This window comes from Stegostoma tigrinum, chromosome 3, assembly GCF_030684315.1.
Source record: "Stegostoma tigrinum isolate sSteTig4 chromosome 3, sSteTig4.hap1, whole genome shotgun sequence".
Classification (NCBI taxonomy): domain Eukaryota; kingdom Metazoa; phylum Chordata; class Chondrichthyes; order Orectolobiformes; family Stegostomatidae; genus Stegostoma; species Stegostoma tigrinum.
Genome location: NC_081356.1, coordinates 92,328,472 through 92,348,029, shown reverse-complemented (window position 1 = coordinate 92,348,029; position 19,558 = coordinate 92,328,472).

The window sequence follows — 19,558 nt, the reverse complement described above, 5'->3', positions numbered from 1 at the left end:
CTATACTCTCTCCACCTATCTTCTTTACTCTCCATCTTCGGTCCGCCTCCCCCTCTCTCCCTATTTATTCCAGTTCCCTCTCCCCATCCCCCTCTCTGCTGAAAGGTGTAGGCCCGAAACGTCAGCTTTTGTGCTCCTGAGATGCTGCTTGGCCTGCCGTGTTCATCCAGCCTCACATTTTATTATCTTCAACCTGATGACGGCTGGTTTGTATCGTTATTCTAGCTACTCGATGTGGTTCCATAAATCCTCAGTTACTCTGCCCAACGAAAATCCACAAGTGTCAATTGTGGAATTGTCAGTTGTGCAACATTAACGGCTATTAGGGTAACAAGGTGTGAAGCTGGATGAACACAGCAGGCCAAGCAGTATCTCAGGATGGCAAAAGCTGACGTTTCGGGCCTAGACCCTTCATTATTCCCTTTTCTTCACTAAGGGAAAATAGTTTAACTAACTCCAACTTCTCTATCAAATCTGTTATTCACCTTAATCACCTCAATTAGGCACTTGACAAACCTGGGGTAACAAGTGTGACAACATCTCAGAACAGATTGCGTGGAAAATATCTACATTTGGTGTTTTTTTAATGGACTTGGACATCACTAGCCCAGCCAGCATTTTTTGCCTATCCCCACAATTTGAGAAAATGGCAGAGTCACCTTTTTGAACTGCAACAATCCATGTGATTAGGGACATCACAATGGCTGTTAGGAAGGGAGTTCCAGGATTTTGACCCAGCAAGAGTGAAGGAATGACAATGTATTTCCAAGTCAGGATGGCATGTGCTTGAGGGGAACTTGCAGATGACGGTGCATCCAAGCAGATTCCTGCTGTTGTCCAGGGTGTACAGTTTGCAGGTTTTGATCATGCTTTCAAAGGAACCTTGGTGAATTAATGCAGTGCATCTCTGAGGTGGTACACAGTGCTGCTGCTGCATTGTTGGTGGAGGGAATGAATGTTGATGGTGGTAGAAGTGTACCATTCAAACAAGTTGCTTTTGGTGTTGAGTTTCACAATTGTTGTTGGAGCTTTATGCAAAGAAGTGGAGTGTATTCTATCACACTCCTGACATGTGCCTTGCAGGTGGTAGACAGGTGTTGTAGAGACAGGAAGTGACTAATCTTCTATACAATTCCTTGACTCTAACCTGGTCTTGTATTTATATGGCTTGTTCAGTTTCTAGTCAATGATAACCCATCGGATGTTCAGAAGTGATGCAGTTAGCAATGGTAATGCCATTGAATGCGAAGGGGAGACAATTAGATTCTTTCTTGTTGGAGAAGGACATTGCCTTGTAGCTGTGGGGAGTGTTTCTTCCACTTCTCAGCCCAAGCAGGACTATTCAAGCCTTGCTGCACATAGACAGATTGCATCAATATTTGTGGGGTCATGAATGGTTTTGAACACTGTGTACTCATCAATAACCATTCCCAGTTCTGATTTTATGGTAGGAAGAAGCTCATTAAAAGTGTAGCCGAAGGTATTTGGTCTAGGGCATCCTCCTGGGAATTCCTTGCACTGGATGTAAGTTTGCTCGCTGAGCTGGAAGGTTTGTTTTCAGACGTTTTGTCGCTTTTTTTTAATTTGAAAAAATACACTTTATTCATAGAATGTACAAAAAGTAAAACATTTATACACCTACCCAGTCATGCAAGCCGCTCCAGGTTACCCAGGGGGTACGTACACCAACTAAAGGAAAAAACAAAACAAAGAAAAAAAACAAAGCAAAGAAAATACCCCGGCAGTCGTCTCCCCGCACAGCCCCCGTTGGCCCCCTGACCAGTTGGGGAAGGCACCAGCTGGGCCCAGTTATCAGATAGGGCCCTTGTTTCTATTCTGGACGAGGGGTTTCATACGGTGGTCTTTCCCCACAGTGCCTTGGCAGCGGCTGCCCCAAGCTTGAGCGCGTCCCTCAGCACATAGTCCTGGACCTTGGAGTGTGCCAGTCTGCAATACTCGGTTGGGGTCAGTTCTTTCACCTGGCAGACCAGCAAGTTGCGGGCAGACCAAAGAGCATCTTTCCCTGCATTGATGGTCCTCCAGGCGCAGTTGATGTTGGCCTCGGTGTGCGTCCCGGGAAACAGCCCGTAGAGCACGGAGTCCTGTGTCACGGAGCTGCTCGGGACGAACCTCAACAAATACCACTGCATCCCCCTCCAGACCTCCTGCGCATAGGCACACTCCAGAAGGAGGTGATAGACAGTCTCGTCCCCCCCGGCAGCCGCCTCAAGGGCAGCGTGCGGTGGCGCAGAGATTCCGGGCATGCATAAAGGATCTCACTGGCAGAGCCCCTCTCACCGCCAGCCAAGCAATGTCCTTGTGCTTGTTTGAAAGTTTTGGCGATGAGGCATTCTGCCAAACGACTTTGGCAGTCTGCGTGGGGAACCACACGACAGGATCCAACCTCTCCTTTTCCCGAAGGGTCTCGAGAATTCTACGTGCTAACCACTGCCTGATGGCCTTTGTGTTTTGCGTCAGTCTTCACAGTGGAAGATGTGAGTAGTATGCCAACAATTAGGGAGAGCCAGGGGGCAGAGTTGAGTACGGTAGGCATTACAATAGAGAAAGTGCGAGAAAAGCTAAAGGGTCCAAAAAATTGATTAACCTCCTGGCCCCGATGGGCTACATCCTAGAGTTCTGAGGGAGGTGGCTGAGGAAATAGCGGAGGCTTTGGTCGTGATCTTTCAAAAGTCACTGGAGTCAGGGAAAGTCCCAGATGATTGGAAAATTGCTGTTGTAACTCCCTTGTTTAAGAAAGGATCAAGGCAAAAGATGGAAAATTAGAGGCTGATTAGCCTAACCTCGGCAGTTGGTAAAATTCTAGAATCCATTGTCAAGCATGAGATTTCTAAATTCCTGGAAGTGCAGGGTCAGATTGAAACAAGTCAGCATGGTTTTAGTAAGGGGAGGTCGTGCCTGAAAAACCTGTTAGAATTCTTTGAAGATGTAACAAGTATGTTAGACCAGGGAAACCCAGTAGATGTTATCTATCCAGACTTCCAAAAGGCCTTTCATATAGTGCCTCACGGGAGGCTGCTGAGCAAGGTGAGGGCCCATGGTGTTCGAGGTGAGCTACTGGCTTGGATTGAGGATTGGCTGACAGAAGGCAGAGAGTTGGGATAAAAGGCTCTTTCTCGGAATGGCAACCGGTGACGAGTGGTGTCCTGCAGGATTCAGTGTTGGGGCCACAGCTGTTCACCTTATATATTAACGATCTGGATGAAGGGACTGGGGGCATTCTGGCGAAGTTTGCCAATGATACGAAGATAGGTGGACAGGCAGGTAGTACTGAGGAGGTGGGGAAGCTGCAGAAAGATTTAGACAGTTTAGGAGAGTGGTCCAGGAAATGGCTGATGAAATTCAATGTGAGTAACTGTGAGGTTTTGCACTTTGGAAAAAAGAATACAGGTATGGACTATTTTCTAAACAGTGAGAAAATTTGTAAATCAGAAGTGCAAAGGGATCTGGGAGTGTTGGTCCAGGATTCTCGAAAGGTTAACTTGCATGTAGAGTCCGTAATTAAGAAAGCGAATGTAATATTGTCATTTATCTCAAGAGGGTTGGAATATAAAAGCAGAGATGTGCTTCTGATGCTTTATAAGGCTCTAGTTAGGCCCCATTTAGAATACTGTGTCCAATTTTGGGCCCTACACCTCAGGAAGGACATACTAGCCCTGGAGCGTGTCCAGCGGAGATTCACATGGATGATCCCTGGAATGGTTGGTTTAGCGTATTATGAACGGCTGAGGATCCTGGGATTGTACTCATTAGAGTTTAGAAGGTTGAGGGGAGATCTCATAGAAACTTACAAGATAATGTATGGTTTAGAAGGGGTGGACGCTAGGAAGTTGTTTCCGTCAGGCGGGGAGACTAGGACCCGTGGGCACAGCCTTAAAATTAGAGGGGCTAAATTTAAAACTGAAATGAGACGACATTTCTTCAGCCAGAGAGTGTTGGGCTTGTGGAATTCATTGCCGCAGAGTGCAGTGGAGGCCGGGACATTGGATGCCTTCAAGGCAGAGATTGACAAATTCTTGATCTCAAAAGGAATCAAGGGCTATGGGGACAGTGCAGGGAAGTGCTGTTGAAATGCCCATCAGCCATGATTTAAATGGCGGAGTGGACTTGGTGGGCCGAATGGCCTCACTTCCACTCCTATGTCTTATGTTCTTATGGCCTTGTGGTCAAAGGTGTTACCTTTCAAAAATTTCTCCACGAAGGACAGGTGGTATGGGAATGTCCAACTACTTGGAGCGTTCCGTGGCAACGAGGCCAGGCCCATCCTTCGCAACACCGGGGACAGGTAGAACCTCAGTAAGTAGTGACACTTGGTGTTTGCGTACTGAGGATCTACGCACAGCTTGATGCAGCCGCACACAAAGGTAGCCGTCAGGGCGAGGGTGGCGTTTGGTACGCCCTTTCCCCCATTTCCCAGGTCTTTGTACATGGTGTCCCTGCGGACCCGGTCCACCCTCGATCCCCAAATGAAGTGGAAGATGGCCCGGGTGACCGCTGCGGCGCAGGTCCAGGGAATAGACCAGGCCTGCGCCACATACAACAGTACCGAAAGCCCCTTGCACCTGACAACCAGGTTTTTACCCGCGATGGAGAGAGACCGGAGCGTCCACCTGCCTAGCTTCTGCTTCAATTTGGTGATAAGCTCCTCCCAAATCTTAGTGCACGCCCCAGCTCCACCGAACCAAACGCCCAGCACCTTCAGGTAGTCTGTCCTGACGGTGAAGGGGATGAAGGAGCGGTCGTCCCAGTTCCCGAAGAACATGACCTCACTCTTACCCCTATTGACTTTGGCACCCGAGGCCAGTTCAAATTGGCCGCAGATGTCCAACAGCCTACTCACGGACCGACGATCGGTGCAGAAGATGGCGACATCATCCATGTACAGGGAGGTCTTGACCTGAAGGCCTCCGCTGCCTGGGATAGTCACGCCCTTCAGGCTCACGTCCTTCCTGATGGATGCGGCGAAGGGCTCCACACAGCACACAAACAAGGCAGGAGAGAGCGGGCAGCCCTGCCTGACTCCAGATCTGACGGGAAAACTGTCCAATTCCCACCCGTTGATCGAGACTGCGCTAACGATGTTGGTGTAGAGCAGCTGGATCCAATTGCAGATGCCCTCCTCAAACCCCAATTTGGAGAGGACGTCCCTCATGTAAGCATGAGAGACCCTGTCGAAGGCCTTCTCCTGGTCCAGGCTGACGAGGCAGGTGTCCTGCACGTAGGCGATCGTATCCCTGATGAGCGCAAGGCTCTCAGCGATCTTCCTGCCCGGCACAGCACAGGTTTGGTCAGGGTGAATCACCGATTCCAGGACAGACCTGACCCGGTTGGCTATGACCTTGGCCAGGATTTTGTAGTCCACGTTCAATAGTGAAATGGGATGCCAATTCTTAATTTCTTCCATCTCCCCCTTCCTCTTGTAAACGAGGGTGATAATTCCCTTCCTCATGGACTTGCACATTTCCCCTGTCCGAAGCGCACTATTGTACACCTCCAGAAGGTCCTGGCCGACCAGGTCCCACAGAGCGGAATACAGCTCGACCGGTAAGCCGTCGCTCCCGGGAGTCTTATTCCTCTCAAAGGACTTGAGGGCTCTGGTCAGCTCGTCCAGGGATATCGGCCGGTCCAGCCACTCCCTCGTGCCGTCGTCTAAGACCGCCACGATAGACAACAGGAATGACTCGGAGGCCGTGCTGTCCATGGGCTTCGCATCGTACAGTCCTGCATAGAAGGATCTGCTGATTCTCAAAATGTCGGGCCGAGACGACGTCACCGAGCCATCATCCTCCTTCAGCCCACTAAGCACAGAGCTCTCTTTGTGCACCTTCCGAAAGAAGAAACGCGAGCACGTCTCATCCTGCTCCAGTGGAGCGGACCCTGGACCGGAAGATTATCCTGGAGGCCTCCGCGGCAAAGAGCGAGAATTGCTGGCCCCTCACCTCGCGGAGGTCCTCCGTCACATCGACCCCCATCAACTGCAGAAGGAGCAGGTTCTGCATCCTTTTCTGGAGTCACGACAGCTTTCCCTAGCTCTCTCTCGCCTTCCGAACACCCGTGAGGACAAAGAACCTCTTGATGTTCTCCTTCACAGTCTCCCACCAGTCTCCCGGAGACTCAAAGAGGGGTTTCACGGTTCTCCAACCGACGTATTCCCTCTTACGCTCCTCGACTTTCTCTGGGGTCAACAGAGTCGTGTTGAGCTTCCACGTCCCCTTGCCGGCTGGCTGGTCGTCCTGTAAGTGACAGTCAGCCAGCAGGAGGCAGTGGTCAGAGAAGAACACCGGCTCGATGCCGGTGGACCTGACCGAGAACGCCCGTGACACAAACAGGAAGTCTATCCTTGAGCGGATAGACCCATCTGGCCGTGACCAGGCGTATCTCCGCTGCACTCCCTCTGCAGGGGTGCTGAAGACGTCGAGCAGCTTGGCGTCCTTCACCATGCCCATCAGGAATCTGGACGTGACGTCCAGTTGACTCCCCCCACCCACTGTCCCCACGCCGGATCTTCCATCTGCATCGATGATGCAGTTGAAGTCTCCACCTAGGATGACCCGCCTGGACGTAGCCAGCAGGGGTGGAAGCCGCTGCAGGATCGTGAACCGCTCACTCCGTACCGCTGGGGTGTACACGTTGATCAGCCTCAGAGGAGTGTTCCTGTAGGTGACATCATCCACTAGGAGCCGCCCCCCCCCCCCACCACCTCCTGAACTTGAGAAATGGTGAAGTTGCGCCCCTGCAGCAGAATAGCCAGGCCCAAGGAGCGACAGTCGTTACCCCCCGACCAGATTGAAGGCCCACAGGTCCAGGCGCCGGACCATTTCCCATACCTGCTGAGGTGCGGTATCCCGCACTCCTGCAGAAACAGGAGGTCCGCCTAGACGGTGGTCAGGTAGGCCAACGTGGACACACAACTTGCAGTGGACTTGACGCTGCGCACATTAACGCTCGCAACTCATACCCCCATTGTGGGCAGTGACCGCAGTACCCTCCCCGAGTCCAAGGTCCAGCCCCTCCAGCTGTCCCTTCATGCCCATTGCCCGGGCGAACTGCTGGACGCTCTCCGGGCTCAGGAAACCGTCCATGCTGCCTTCAGGGTGGCATCCCCCCGTCGGGGGTACGGAGACAGGAGAGTCCGGCTCTGGGTCAGGTTGGGGGCACGTTATTTCCTGCTTCCTGCCTGCAGGTTCCAGGGGGCCCTCCAGGGCCCCAACGGCACGTGGTTGGGTGTCGGAGGGAACCTCAGGACACCTCCCATCACCTGGAGGTGGGGTGCTGCTTTCCTTCTCAGTGGAAGTCTTCAGCTTCTGCTTTGGGCAGGCCTCCTCCAAATCCCCCTCATCAGAGGAGCTCTTATAGCCCCCCTGTAGCTGCCTCTTCCCGCTTGATGGTTGCGGAGCTGGGGCCATCTGGCGCGCCTTCCTCCTCACCTTCTGGACCATTGTCCACTCCGCTGGGTCACCTGTCCCCTCCTCCATCGACTCTGGGTTGTCGGGGGGAACGGAGCCTGCAGGGGCGCTTTGCTGGCCTCGGGTCCATCCTGCATGGGTTGGTCCCTCCTGCACGACCTGGCCCTCCTGCACACTAGGGGGGCCTTGCTGGGGCCTGGTGCCTTCCTCTCCTCCGGGGGGCTTGCCCCATATTGCCCCTGCCGGTGACCTGGGCGTAGGTGGTCCCCCGCTGCGGGCGTGCCCTGTAGATGTGGCCCGCTTCCCCGCAAATGTTGCAGCTTTTTTCTTTTGGGCAATCCTTTGCAAGGTGTCCTTCCTCCCTGCAGTTCCTGCAGATGGTGACTTTGCAGTCGGCCACCACGTGACCTGACCTACCACAGTCATGGCAGACTTTGTGTTGCCCTGCGTAGGTGAGGTAGCCCTTGCTTCCGCCGATCGCAAAGCTGGACGGTGGGTGTATGATGTTCCCATCCACGCCCATCCTCAGTGTCACCCTGACCTGCCTCTTACTTGTCCAGATGCCAAAGGGGTCCATGATGTCAGTTAGGTCCCCTTCCACCTTCACGTACCTTCCAAAGAAGGTCAGGACATCAACTGCTGGCACATGCGGGTTGTACATGTGTACAGTGACCATACGGCTCCTCTGTGCTGGCATCACAAACAGCGGGACAGCGGTCAGTACAGAGAGGGGGCCCTCACCTCCTTTTTCCTTGAAAACCTCCAGGAAGCGCTCGCAAAGCTTGGCGCTCTTGAAGGTTACATTGTAGAAATCTCCTCCAGGGAAATCCTGCAGGCAGTAAATGTCCGCAGCAGTGAACCCACAACAGTCCAATAGGACCCTCTTCATGAAGAAGGTGCGGTCCACAGGTGCACTTTCATCCACCTTCTTCACGGAAACACGGGTGGTGTTCCGGACCCCCTGACCCGGGGCACGAGCAATCACCGCAGCCAGCGTTGCAGGCTGGCTGCTCCCCTGAACCAGCGTTAGGCCGAAGCCAGCATTAAGATCCACCGGTTGCAAGGGTGCACAGCCAACGCAACGTCTTCCTTCCACCTCCAACACAGTCGCGCTCTCCTCTTCTTGGTCCACAAAAGAGTGGGTCTTTATTTTGTTCCGGATGTAAGCTGGTTCACTGAGCTGGAAGGTTCGTTCCCAGACATTTCGTCACCATTCTAGGTAACATCGTCAGTGAGCCTCCGGTGAAGTGCTAGTGTTATATCCCGCTTTCTATTTATCTGTTTAGGTTTCTTTGTGTTGATGATGTCATTTACTGCATTGGTGATGTCATTTCCTGTTTGTTTTCTCAGAGGGTGGTAGATGGGCTCCAAAACAATGTGTTTGTTGATGGAGTTCCGGTTGGAATGCCATGCTTCTAGGAATTCTTGTGCGTGTCTCTGGCTTGTCTTAGTATGGATGTGTTGTCCCAATCAAAGCGATGTCCTTCCTCATCTGTATGTAAGGATACTAGTGATAGTGGGTCATGTTGTTTTGTGGCTAGTTGATGTTCATGTATCCTGATAGCTAGCTTTCTGCCTGTTTGTCCAATGTAATGTTTGTCACAGTCCTTGCAAGGTATTTTGTAGATGACGTTCGTTTTGCTTGTTGTCGGTATAGGGTCTTTTAAGTTCATTAGCTGCTGTTTTGGTGTGTTGGTGGGTTTGTGGGCTACCCTGATGCCAAGAGGTCCGAGTAGTCTGGCAGTCATTTACGAAATGTCTTTGATGCAAGCAACTAACCCATTGCTGTGGAATTGCTCAGTTGTGTCCACTGCATGCCGCTTGTATTGTTTGACATGCAGATAATTTGGCTTCACCAAGTTGATACCTCATTTTTAGTTTTGCATAGTTCCGCTCTTGGCATGCTTTCCTGCAGTCTTCATTGAACCATGACTAGCTTCCCTGATTTATGGTAATGGTAAAATGGGGAAAATGCCAGGCTATGAGATTATAGCTTGTGTTTGAATACAGTTATGCTTCTGCTGACAGACCACAGAACATTATGGATGCCCAGTTTTTGTTCCTGCATCTGTTCAAAATCTCTCCTATTTAGCAAGATGGTAGTGCCTCAAAAAAGAATTGACATCATAATTAGGGGATACGGCATACTGTTGTTACATTACTGCGCTTGTAAACCAAAGGAAAAGACCAAGCTACAAATCCATGCATGGAATAAAAATCTCACTATGGCTGTTGAGAATTTAAGTCAATTTCACCATTTTAAAATAATGTACTATTTTCAGTAACATGATCATGTAGATAACACTTATAACAACTATAACTATATTGAGATACTACCTTATCTAGCAGGAGGACTAAACACTGTAACAACATCACATGCCTGATTAAAGTACTGCCTCTGAGCGATTTCCAGTTCCAGTTCTCAAGGGCAACTAGGGATAGATGATAAATGCTGGCCCAGCTAGTGACATCACATGGAATAAAAAAAGTTTGTTTTTAATATTAAATCAAAATCAACATGTGCTGGAAGTAAAATATCATTTATGTGCCTGATATTAGACTCCACCTTGTAGTCTATACTTTGGAATTTTGTTTATCCTGTCTACAAACTTTATCCATTTATCATTTATGTTCAACTATTTGTCTTTTGCCAGTCAATTATGATTAAGTGTGTGTTTAATTTTGAGGTTTTGAAAAGATATGGTTGAAGCTGCATACAATAGAAATCCTTTTCACTGCTCTTGCTAAAGTTAACTGTGCTACAATAACTTCTTTTTTCTCTCTGTTACAGAATGAGCCTGGGATGAATATATTTTGTCCTGAGTAGCAGTTAGTCAGGCATATTGGTTATTTGGTGGTCTCATTGGAATATTAAATGTTTATACTTTTGGAGATAGATTGCGGCACAATGGGACACGAACATTGGCAAACTCTTCCCGTTAATTCGTGACACCATGAGTTGGTAAGGATGTTTGATATCTTCAGGAGATAACAAGGTGTAGAGCTGAATGAACACAGCGGGCTAAGCAGCATCAGAGGAACAGGAAAGCTGATGTTTTGGGTCTGGACCCTTCTTCAGAATTTTACATTTTTCTGAAGAAGGGTCCAGACCCGAAACATCAGCTGTCCTGCTCCTCTGATGCCGCTTGGCCTGCTGCATTCATCCAGCTCTACACCTTGTTATCTCAGATGCTCCAGCATTAGCAGTTCCTACTATCTTTGATATCTTCAGGGATGCTTTGGAGATATTCCAAAATTATTTATGCTGTCTCTCTTAAGAATCTCTTGCCATGACTATGCTGAAAGTAGAACTGATGCTTCAGGAGTTTCGTGTCAATGTCTAGTGGTGCAGTGCCTGCTTGGACCACTGCAGTATGTTTGGAGTAAGTATACCCACAATACTGATAAGAAGGAGAACCAGAATTTTGATGAAGCATAGGAATGGTGATATATTTATACGTCAGGATGGTAGGTAGTTTGGAGGAACACATGCTGGTGATTGTGTTTTATAGAACATAGAACATTACAGCACAGTACAGACCATTCGGCCCTTGATGTTGTGCCGACCTGTCATACCGATCTCAAGCCCATCTAACCTACAGTATTCCATGTATGTCCATATGCTTGTCCAATGACGACTTAAATGTATTTAAAGTTGGCGAATCTACTACCGTTGCAGGCAAAGCGTTCTATTCCCTTACTTCTCTCTGAGTAAAGAAACTACCTCTGACATCTGTCCTATACCTTTCACCCCTCAATTTAAAGCTATGCCCCCTCGTGCTCGCCATCACCATCCTAGGAAAAAGGCTCTCCCTATCCACCCTATCTAACCCTCTGATTATTTTATATGTCTCAATTAAGTCACCTCTCAACCTTCTTCTCTTTAACGAAAACAGCCTCAAGTCCCTCAGCCTTTCCTCGTAAGACCTTCCCTCCATACCAGGCAACATCCTAGTAAATCTCCTCTGCACCCTTTCCAAAGCTTCCACATCCTTCTTATAATGCGGTGACCAGAACTGTACGCAATACTCCAAGTGCGGCCACACCAGAGTTTTGTACAGCTGCAGCATAACCCCATGGTTCTGGAACTCGATCCCTCTATTAATAAAAGCTAAAACACTGTATGCCTTCTTAACAACCCTGTCAACCTGGGTGGCAACTTTCAAGGATCTGTGTACATGGACACCGAGATCTCTCAGCTCATCTACACTACCAAGAATCTTACCATTAGCCCATCACTTTGCCTTCTGGTTACTCCTACCAAAGTGCATCACCTCACACTTGTCTGCATTAAACACCATTTGCCACGTCTCAGCCTAGCTCTGCAGCTTATCTATGTCTCTCTGTAACCTACAGCATCCTTCGTCACTATCCACAACTCCACCGACCTTAAAATTTACTAACCCATCCTTCTACGCCCTCATCCAGGTCATTTATAAATATGACAAACAGCAGTGGACCCAACACCGACCCTTGCGGTACACCACTAGTAACTGGTCTCCAGGATGAAATTTCCCATCAACCACCACCCTCTGTCTTCTTTCAGCAAGCCAATTTCTGATCCAAACTGCTATATCTCCCACAATCCCATTCCTCCGCATTTTGTACAATAGCCTACTGTGGGGAACCTTATCGAACGCCTTGCTGAAATCCATATACACCACATCAACGGGTTTACTCTCATCTACCTGTTTGGCCACCTTCTCAAAGAACTCAATAAGGTTTGTGAGGCACGACCTACCCTTCACAAAACCGTGCTGACTATCCCTAATCAAATTATTCTTTTCTAGATGATTATAAATCCTATCTCTTATAACCTGTTCCAACACTTTATCAACAACTGAAGTAAGGTTCACTGGTCTATAATTACCAGGGTTATCTCTATTCCCCTTCTTGAACAGGGGAACCACATTTGCTATCCTCCAGTCGTCTGGCACTATTCCTGTAGACAATGATGAGTTAAAGATCAATGCCAAAGGCTCGGCAATCTCCTCCCTGGCTTTCCAGAGGATCCTAGGATAAATCCCATCTGGCCCAGGGGACTTATCTATTTTCACACTCTGTAGGATTTCTAATACTTCTTCCTTGTGAACCTCAATCCCACCTAGTCTAGTAGCCTGTATCTCAGTATTCTCCTCGACAACATTGTCGTTTTCTAGAGTGAATACTGTCGAAAAATATTCATTTAGTGCTTCCCCTATCTCCTCTGACTCCACACACAACTTCCCACTACTATCCTTGATTGGCCCTAATCTTACTCTCGTCATTCTTTTATTCCTTAAATACCTATAGAAAGCCTTAGGGTTTACCCTGATCCTATCCGCCAACAACTTCTCATGTCTCCTCCTGGCTCTTCTGAGCTCTCTCTTTAGGGCTTTCCTGGCTACCTCGTAACCCTCAAGCACCCTAACTGAGCCCTCACATATCATCCTAACATAAGCCTTCTTCTTCCTCTGCCTTCGTAAACCACAGCTCCCGGGCTCTACAGCTTCCTCCCTGCCTGACAGGTACATACTTATCAAGGACACACAGGAGCTTTTCCTTGAATAAGCTCCACATTTCTAATGTGCCCATCCCCTGCAGTTACCTTCCCCATCCTATGCTCCCTAAATGTTGCCTAATCTCATCGTAATTGCCTTTCCCCCAGCTATAACTCTTGCCCAGTGGTATACACCTGTCCCTTTCCATCACTGAAGTAAACATAACAGAATTGTGATCGCTATCACCAAAGTGCTCACCTACCTCCAAATCTAACACCTGGCTGGGCTCATTACCCAGTACCAAATCTAATGTGGCTTTGCCCCTTGTTGGCCTATCTACATACTGTGTCAGGAAGCCTCTGGCACACACTGGACAAAAACTGACCCATCGAGAGTACTCAAACTATAGTGCTCCCAGTCAATATTTGGAAAGTTGAAGTCCCCCATGACAACTACCCTGTCTCTCTCACTCCTATCGAGAATCATCTTTGCTATCCTTTCCTCTACATCTCTGGAACTTTTCGAAGGCCTATAGAAAACTCCCAACAGGGTAACCTCTCCTTTCCTGTTTCTAACCTCAGCCCATACTACCTCAGTTGACGAGTCCCCAAACATCCTTTCTGCAACTGTAATACTGTCCTTGACCAACAATGCCACACCTCCGCCCCTTTTACCATCTTCCTGTTCTTACTGAAACATCTAAATCCTGGAACCTGCAACAACCATTCCTGTCCCTGCTCTATCCATGTCTCTGAAATGGCCACAACATCGAAGTCCCAGGTACTAACCCATGCTGCAAGTTCACCCACCTTATTCCGGATGCTCCTGGTGTTGAAGTAGACACACTTCAAACCAACTTCTTGCTTGCCGGTGCCATCTTGCATCCCTGAAACTTTATTTCAGACCTCCCTACTCTCAACCTTCTCTATACTCATTGTCTTGTATCTGTGACCATTGTCTTTCTCGATCGTCATAGTCATGAATTTGGATGATGCTGTTGAAAGAGACTTGGTAAGTTTCTGTAGGGCATCATATAAATCGTATATATAACTGCCAGCTTGTGTCTGTGGTGGAAAGACTGAATGTTTGTGAATGTGGTGCCAATCAAGGGGGCTGCATGTCCCGGATAGCATCAAGTTTTTGAAGTGGTGTAGGGGCTGCAGTCATCCAGACAAGTGGTGAGAACTTTGTCACCCTCTTGACTTGTGTCTTAGGGAGACAGGAGTTAAGTTACCCTCTACAGGTGATAGAGAGAAGATCATTGATGAAGCAGCTGAAGATGAATAGCCTAGGACACTACCCTGAGGAACTGCTGCAGAAATGTCCTGAAGTTGAGATGACTGACCCCATTAGCCACAAACATCCTACTTTGTGTTCTATGACTCCAACCAGTGGGGAGTTTCCCTCTGATGTCCATTGACTCTAATTTTGTTTGGGCTCCTCAGTCAAAAGCAACATTGCTGTCAAGAGCAGTGATTCTCATCTCACTTTTGGAAGTCAACTCTTTTGTCCATGTTTGAACATGTAATGAAATCAGGAGCTGAGACATTCTGGTCAAAAGCAAGCTGAGTGTTAGTGAACAGGTTATTTCTTAACACTTTACTGATAATTGCACTTAGACTGATAAAGCAGTAAACAGCTGTTTTGGATTTGTCCTGCCTCTGGTATATAGGGGTATAACAAAGTGATTTTCCACATGATCAGTAGGATGCCAGTGTTGTAGCTGCACTGAAACAGTTTGGCTAGGTGTTTAGGCATGTTCCGGAACACAAGTCTTCAATACAATCGCTGGAGTGTTGTCAGGGCCCGTATCCTTTGCAGTATCCAGTTGCTGCTTGATATGACATAGTGTGAACCAAATGGGCTGAAGAGTGGCATCTGTGATACTAAGGACATCTGGAGGAAAGCCTAGATGAATCATCCACTTGTCACTTACAGCTGAAGATTGTTGCGAATGTGTCAGCATTACCTTTTGCACTGATGTTCTGGGCTACCCCTTTATTATTAATGAAGATGTTTGTGAAGCCTCCCCAAGTGATTTTGTTTTAATTGTCTGTGATCATTCACAACAGGATATATCAGGTGTGCCAAGCTTAGGTCTGACCTGTTGGTTGGGGAATTGCTTAGCCCTGTACATTATTTACTGTGCTACTTTTGCATTAAAGTAGCCCTTCTTCATAACAGTAGCTTCGCTAGGTTGACCTCATTTTTAGCTATTCCTGGTAATGCTCCTTGAATACCCTTCTGCATTGTATTCTGGTCGATCTACTGCATTAATAGAAATGGGCAAGAGGAGATATAGTGGGCCATAATGTTGCAGATTGTGTTTGCGTGCAATTCTGTTGCTGCCTGATGGCCTACAGTACCTCATAGCTGCCAGTCCTGACTTGCTAGATCTGTTCAAATTCTATCCCATTTAGCACACTGATAATGTCACACAACACAATGGGGAGTATTCTCATTTTGAAGGTGAGACTTTGTCTACGCAAGGACTCTGTGGTGGCCAATTTTACTAGTACCATATTGGACACGTGTATATTGCGGGCAGATTGGTGAGGATGAGGTCAAGCTACCATCACTTCTGTAACAGACCCAGTCTAGTAGCAATATACTGTAGAATTTAACCAGCTCAGTCAGTAAAAACCAAAGAAGTGCGGATGCTGTAAATCAGGAGCAAAACCAAAATTGCTGGAAAAGCTCCACAGGTCTGACAGCATCACTGAAGGAATAAACAGAGTTAAAGTTTTGGGGTCTGGTGACCCTTCAATAGAGTTCCAGAGTTGAAAGAATCTTGCAATGGGTACATTCATTATATCTAGAAGCACTTTCTTAAGTACTCTGAGCCCTGGGGATTTAATCAGCCTTTAATCCCATTAATTTCCCCCAAGCCATTTCCCTTCTCATACTGAAATAACAAAGTGTAGAGCTGGATGAACACAGCAGGTCAAGCAGCATCAGAGGAGCAGGAAAGCCCTCCAGCAGATTGAAGGGACTAGAAGAAGGGTTTAGGCCCAAAATGTCAGCTTTCCTGCTCCTCTGATGTTGCTTGGCCTGCTGTGTTCATCCAGCTCTACACCTTGTTATCTCAGATTCTCCAGCATCTGCAGATCCTACTATCTCCCTTCTCGTATTAATTTCTTTCAATTCTTCTGTCTCATTGGATCCTGTGTTCCCCAATATTTTTGAGAGGTTACTTGTGTTCTTCTTTGTGAAGACAGAACCAAATATTACTTAGTTCATCTGTTTTCTCTTTGTTCCCCTTTTTGAATTTAGAATTTTAGAATTAGATTGTGTATTGAAGTATAGGAATGCATGAGTACAATGAAAAGTGTACAAAGTTGCTATTCTCTGGCATCAACTTTGTTATAAAGTCAGAAGGTAAAAAGAGAACAATAGCAGAAATAAAACAAAGCCAAAAGGTAAGAAAAATCTAGATCTTAAAGTCATATCTTGTCTCCATTAAGGCATTTGGAACCACAGCTGCGGGCACTCGGGCCTAGCCCTGGCCTGGAGTCTTGGTCAGCCTGCGAGCCTCACATAGATTGCTGGGAGGAGCTGCGTTCTTCCAGCCCTGAAAGCCGATTGGAGCCGCGTCCTTATAGTTGTTGCCGCTGCTACCTCCAGTCGCCGAAAGGAACCTTTGTTCTCTTCTGTCATCACCAACCACCAGGAGGCTGCTAACATTCCGCACAGGGCCTACTCTCAATGCTGCTGCCTGTGATCGCCAACAAGAGCCTGGGAGGAACAGCGCCTGGCACTGCCGCCACTGCCCGCCTGGAGGAACCAACAGTTTACCATATTTACCAGATATATGACTGTAAGAGGCCTGCATTTGTCTTCACTAATCTTTCTCTCTTCACATGCCTATAGAAACATTTACAATCTGTTTGTATGTTCCCCACAAACTCACTCTCATAGCCTTTATTCCCCTCTCTTAAATCAATTCATTTTACCCCTTTGCCGAAATCTAAACTGCTCCTAATCCTCAAATCTGCTATTTTCTTTGGACAATTTTATGCCACTGCTTTGTATCTAATACTATCCCTAATTTCCCTTCTTAGCAGTGTTTGGACCAACTTTCCCCTTCTATATTTGTGCCAGCCAGGAAGGAACAATTATTGCAGTTTCTCCATGTACTGTTTAAATGTTTGCCATCGCCAAACTACTGTCATCTCTTTAAGTATCATTTCCTGATTTATCGTATTTAGCTTGTGCCACATACCATTGAGATGCTTTTGTACGGTGAATCAACTTAGGTCAATGAGTACAGTGGTAATATCCTTTTTCATAAAGTTTACTTAATGGCTAAATGATAGGACATTAAGGAAAATTGTATTGCTAACTTCAGTGTCATTGTATTGGTTCAGTGGAACCAGACTTCAGTTTGGCACAGCGTATATAAAACGTACTTGATACAGTCTGTGATTTAGGATTGTGTTTAACTGAATAGAATAAATTGAGTTCAGAATTATAAAACACTGCATTAGCTTATTTCAGTTTAACAGAGTACAATTATTTTTCAACACTTCAGCATGACAGAATCAAAGCATCCCTACAGAGTCGAGTGATGCCATTTGGCCCGCCAACTCCATACTGACCCTCCAAAGAGTATTTCCCCCGCAACCATGCTCTTCCCACTGCTAATCCACCTAGCCTGCACATCCTTAGGTCATGTGAGGAAACCAGAGCACTCAGAGGAAACTCATGCAGACATGGGGAGAATGTGGAAACTCAACGCAGGCCATCAAATCGAACTCAGGTCCCTGGTACGAAGGCAGCAGTACTAAACATTGAACACTGTGCTGCTTCATTTTAATAGTTTTAGGTCTTAAGTTGGCATGATCAGTTACCTGAAATTTAACATCTAACACAGCCTATCCCTTCTACCTTCTTACTAGCTTCACACTTTCTTTTACTTAAGGTACCTGTGATATTTTTAACAAGCAATCTGTAGAAATGAGCTGCTATTCTGATAATTAAGTGAATATTTGTTTCAATTATATAGCATAGTACAGCGGTCAGAACCTGCCATTCAGTTGAGTGTAAGCACTACCACAATGTGGTTATGGCCCTACTTAGAAACAAAGTAGTTTTCATATTATCATTGCACCACTTTCTGGCAGAAATCAGATGCAGTACACGACACTGCAAGTAAACGAGAAATGTTGGAGTTGTTCTTCATGAAGCACAGAAGCCTGGAAGGACCTTAATTAAAGTTTGAGAGTCCCAGTGGAATAAATGAAGAACTGCTTCTATTGACAGGTCAGTAGACATTGGGCAAATATTTCAAGTGATAGGTTTAAAACTCAAATGAAAAGTTTAGCAACATTTATTGCAAAGTACATTAGATTATGAAACTAGTTAAATTTGGCTTCTTTCAAATGATGTATTGACAAAAACGATTCAATTCTATGCTATATTCCTGTCTTTGACACTTTAAAGGATCTGGTAAAAAAAAACTGCCTGTGTAAAAACTGATGTTGTCAGTAGGTGGCAGCACAAAGCAGTTTAAGAGCTCAAGTACAACTGAGGATGAAATTAAAGCAGCGTAGATTCCGATGATCACATTTTTTGAATGGTTCTTGGGGATAAGGCCCACCCATCAGGCACAGCATGCTGCAGCGCTCTCAGTTCAATAGAGAATGTGTACATCCATCTACACGTGGCAGGAGGAGGAGATTGCAAAGACCATACCCCTTCACGCCAAAGATCACAGGCATAGGGCTAAGTACAACAAAAAGAACAAATAAATTGTTTTTAAGGAACCTAAGCCTGGGGTGCAACTGCCCACAGCCAATGGAAACACAGTCCACTGGCTCCAAGGATCCAACTCCTTTATTTACCAAAATAAATGCACCACAGAATTGTCAAAAACATTCAATTAGCAAGTTACAGAAATACCAATGAGAGGCTGTGTGACAATAAAAAAAGGGAAACAAACAAGGGAGGGGACTGAAGCAACATGGTGTTAGTGACGCACCCCAGTTCCGATGATAGCCGCCTGCAAACAACACCCTCCATTCCAGGTCTCCAACAGAAATTGGAAAACAAATCTCAACATTTTTTTTTCAGAGATAATGGGAACTGCAGATGCTGAAGACTCCAAGATAACAAAGTGTGGGGCTGGATGAACACAGCAGGCCAAGCAGCATCTCAGGAGCACAAAAGCTGACATTTCAGGCCTAGACCCTTCATCAGAAAGAGTCTCATCAGATGAAGGGTCTAGGCCCGAAACGTCAGCTTTTGTGCTCCTGAGATGCTGCTTGGCCTGCTGTGTTCATCCAGCCCCACACTTTGTTATCTCAACATTTTTAAAATTATTTTTTAAACAGCAGCTATCAATTTTCTTCTTCACTCAATTAGCAAATTATATACACTGGAGCAGTGCAGCAATAACAAAATCAAGAAAGAAGATGTTTTACTTTGCTAAACCCCCTACCAAATGATCTCATGAGGCATCTCTGTCATTTCTTCCTTTTTTCTCGAATGAGGAATCCCCCACCATCATGGTTGACAGGACCCTCACCCTTGTCTCACCCATACCTTGATTCTTAGATTTAGATTTAATTTAGTTTGATTTGATTCATTATTGTCACATGTACCGAGGTACAGTGAAAAATTTTGTTTTGCATGCATTTACAGGCAAATCATACC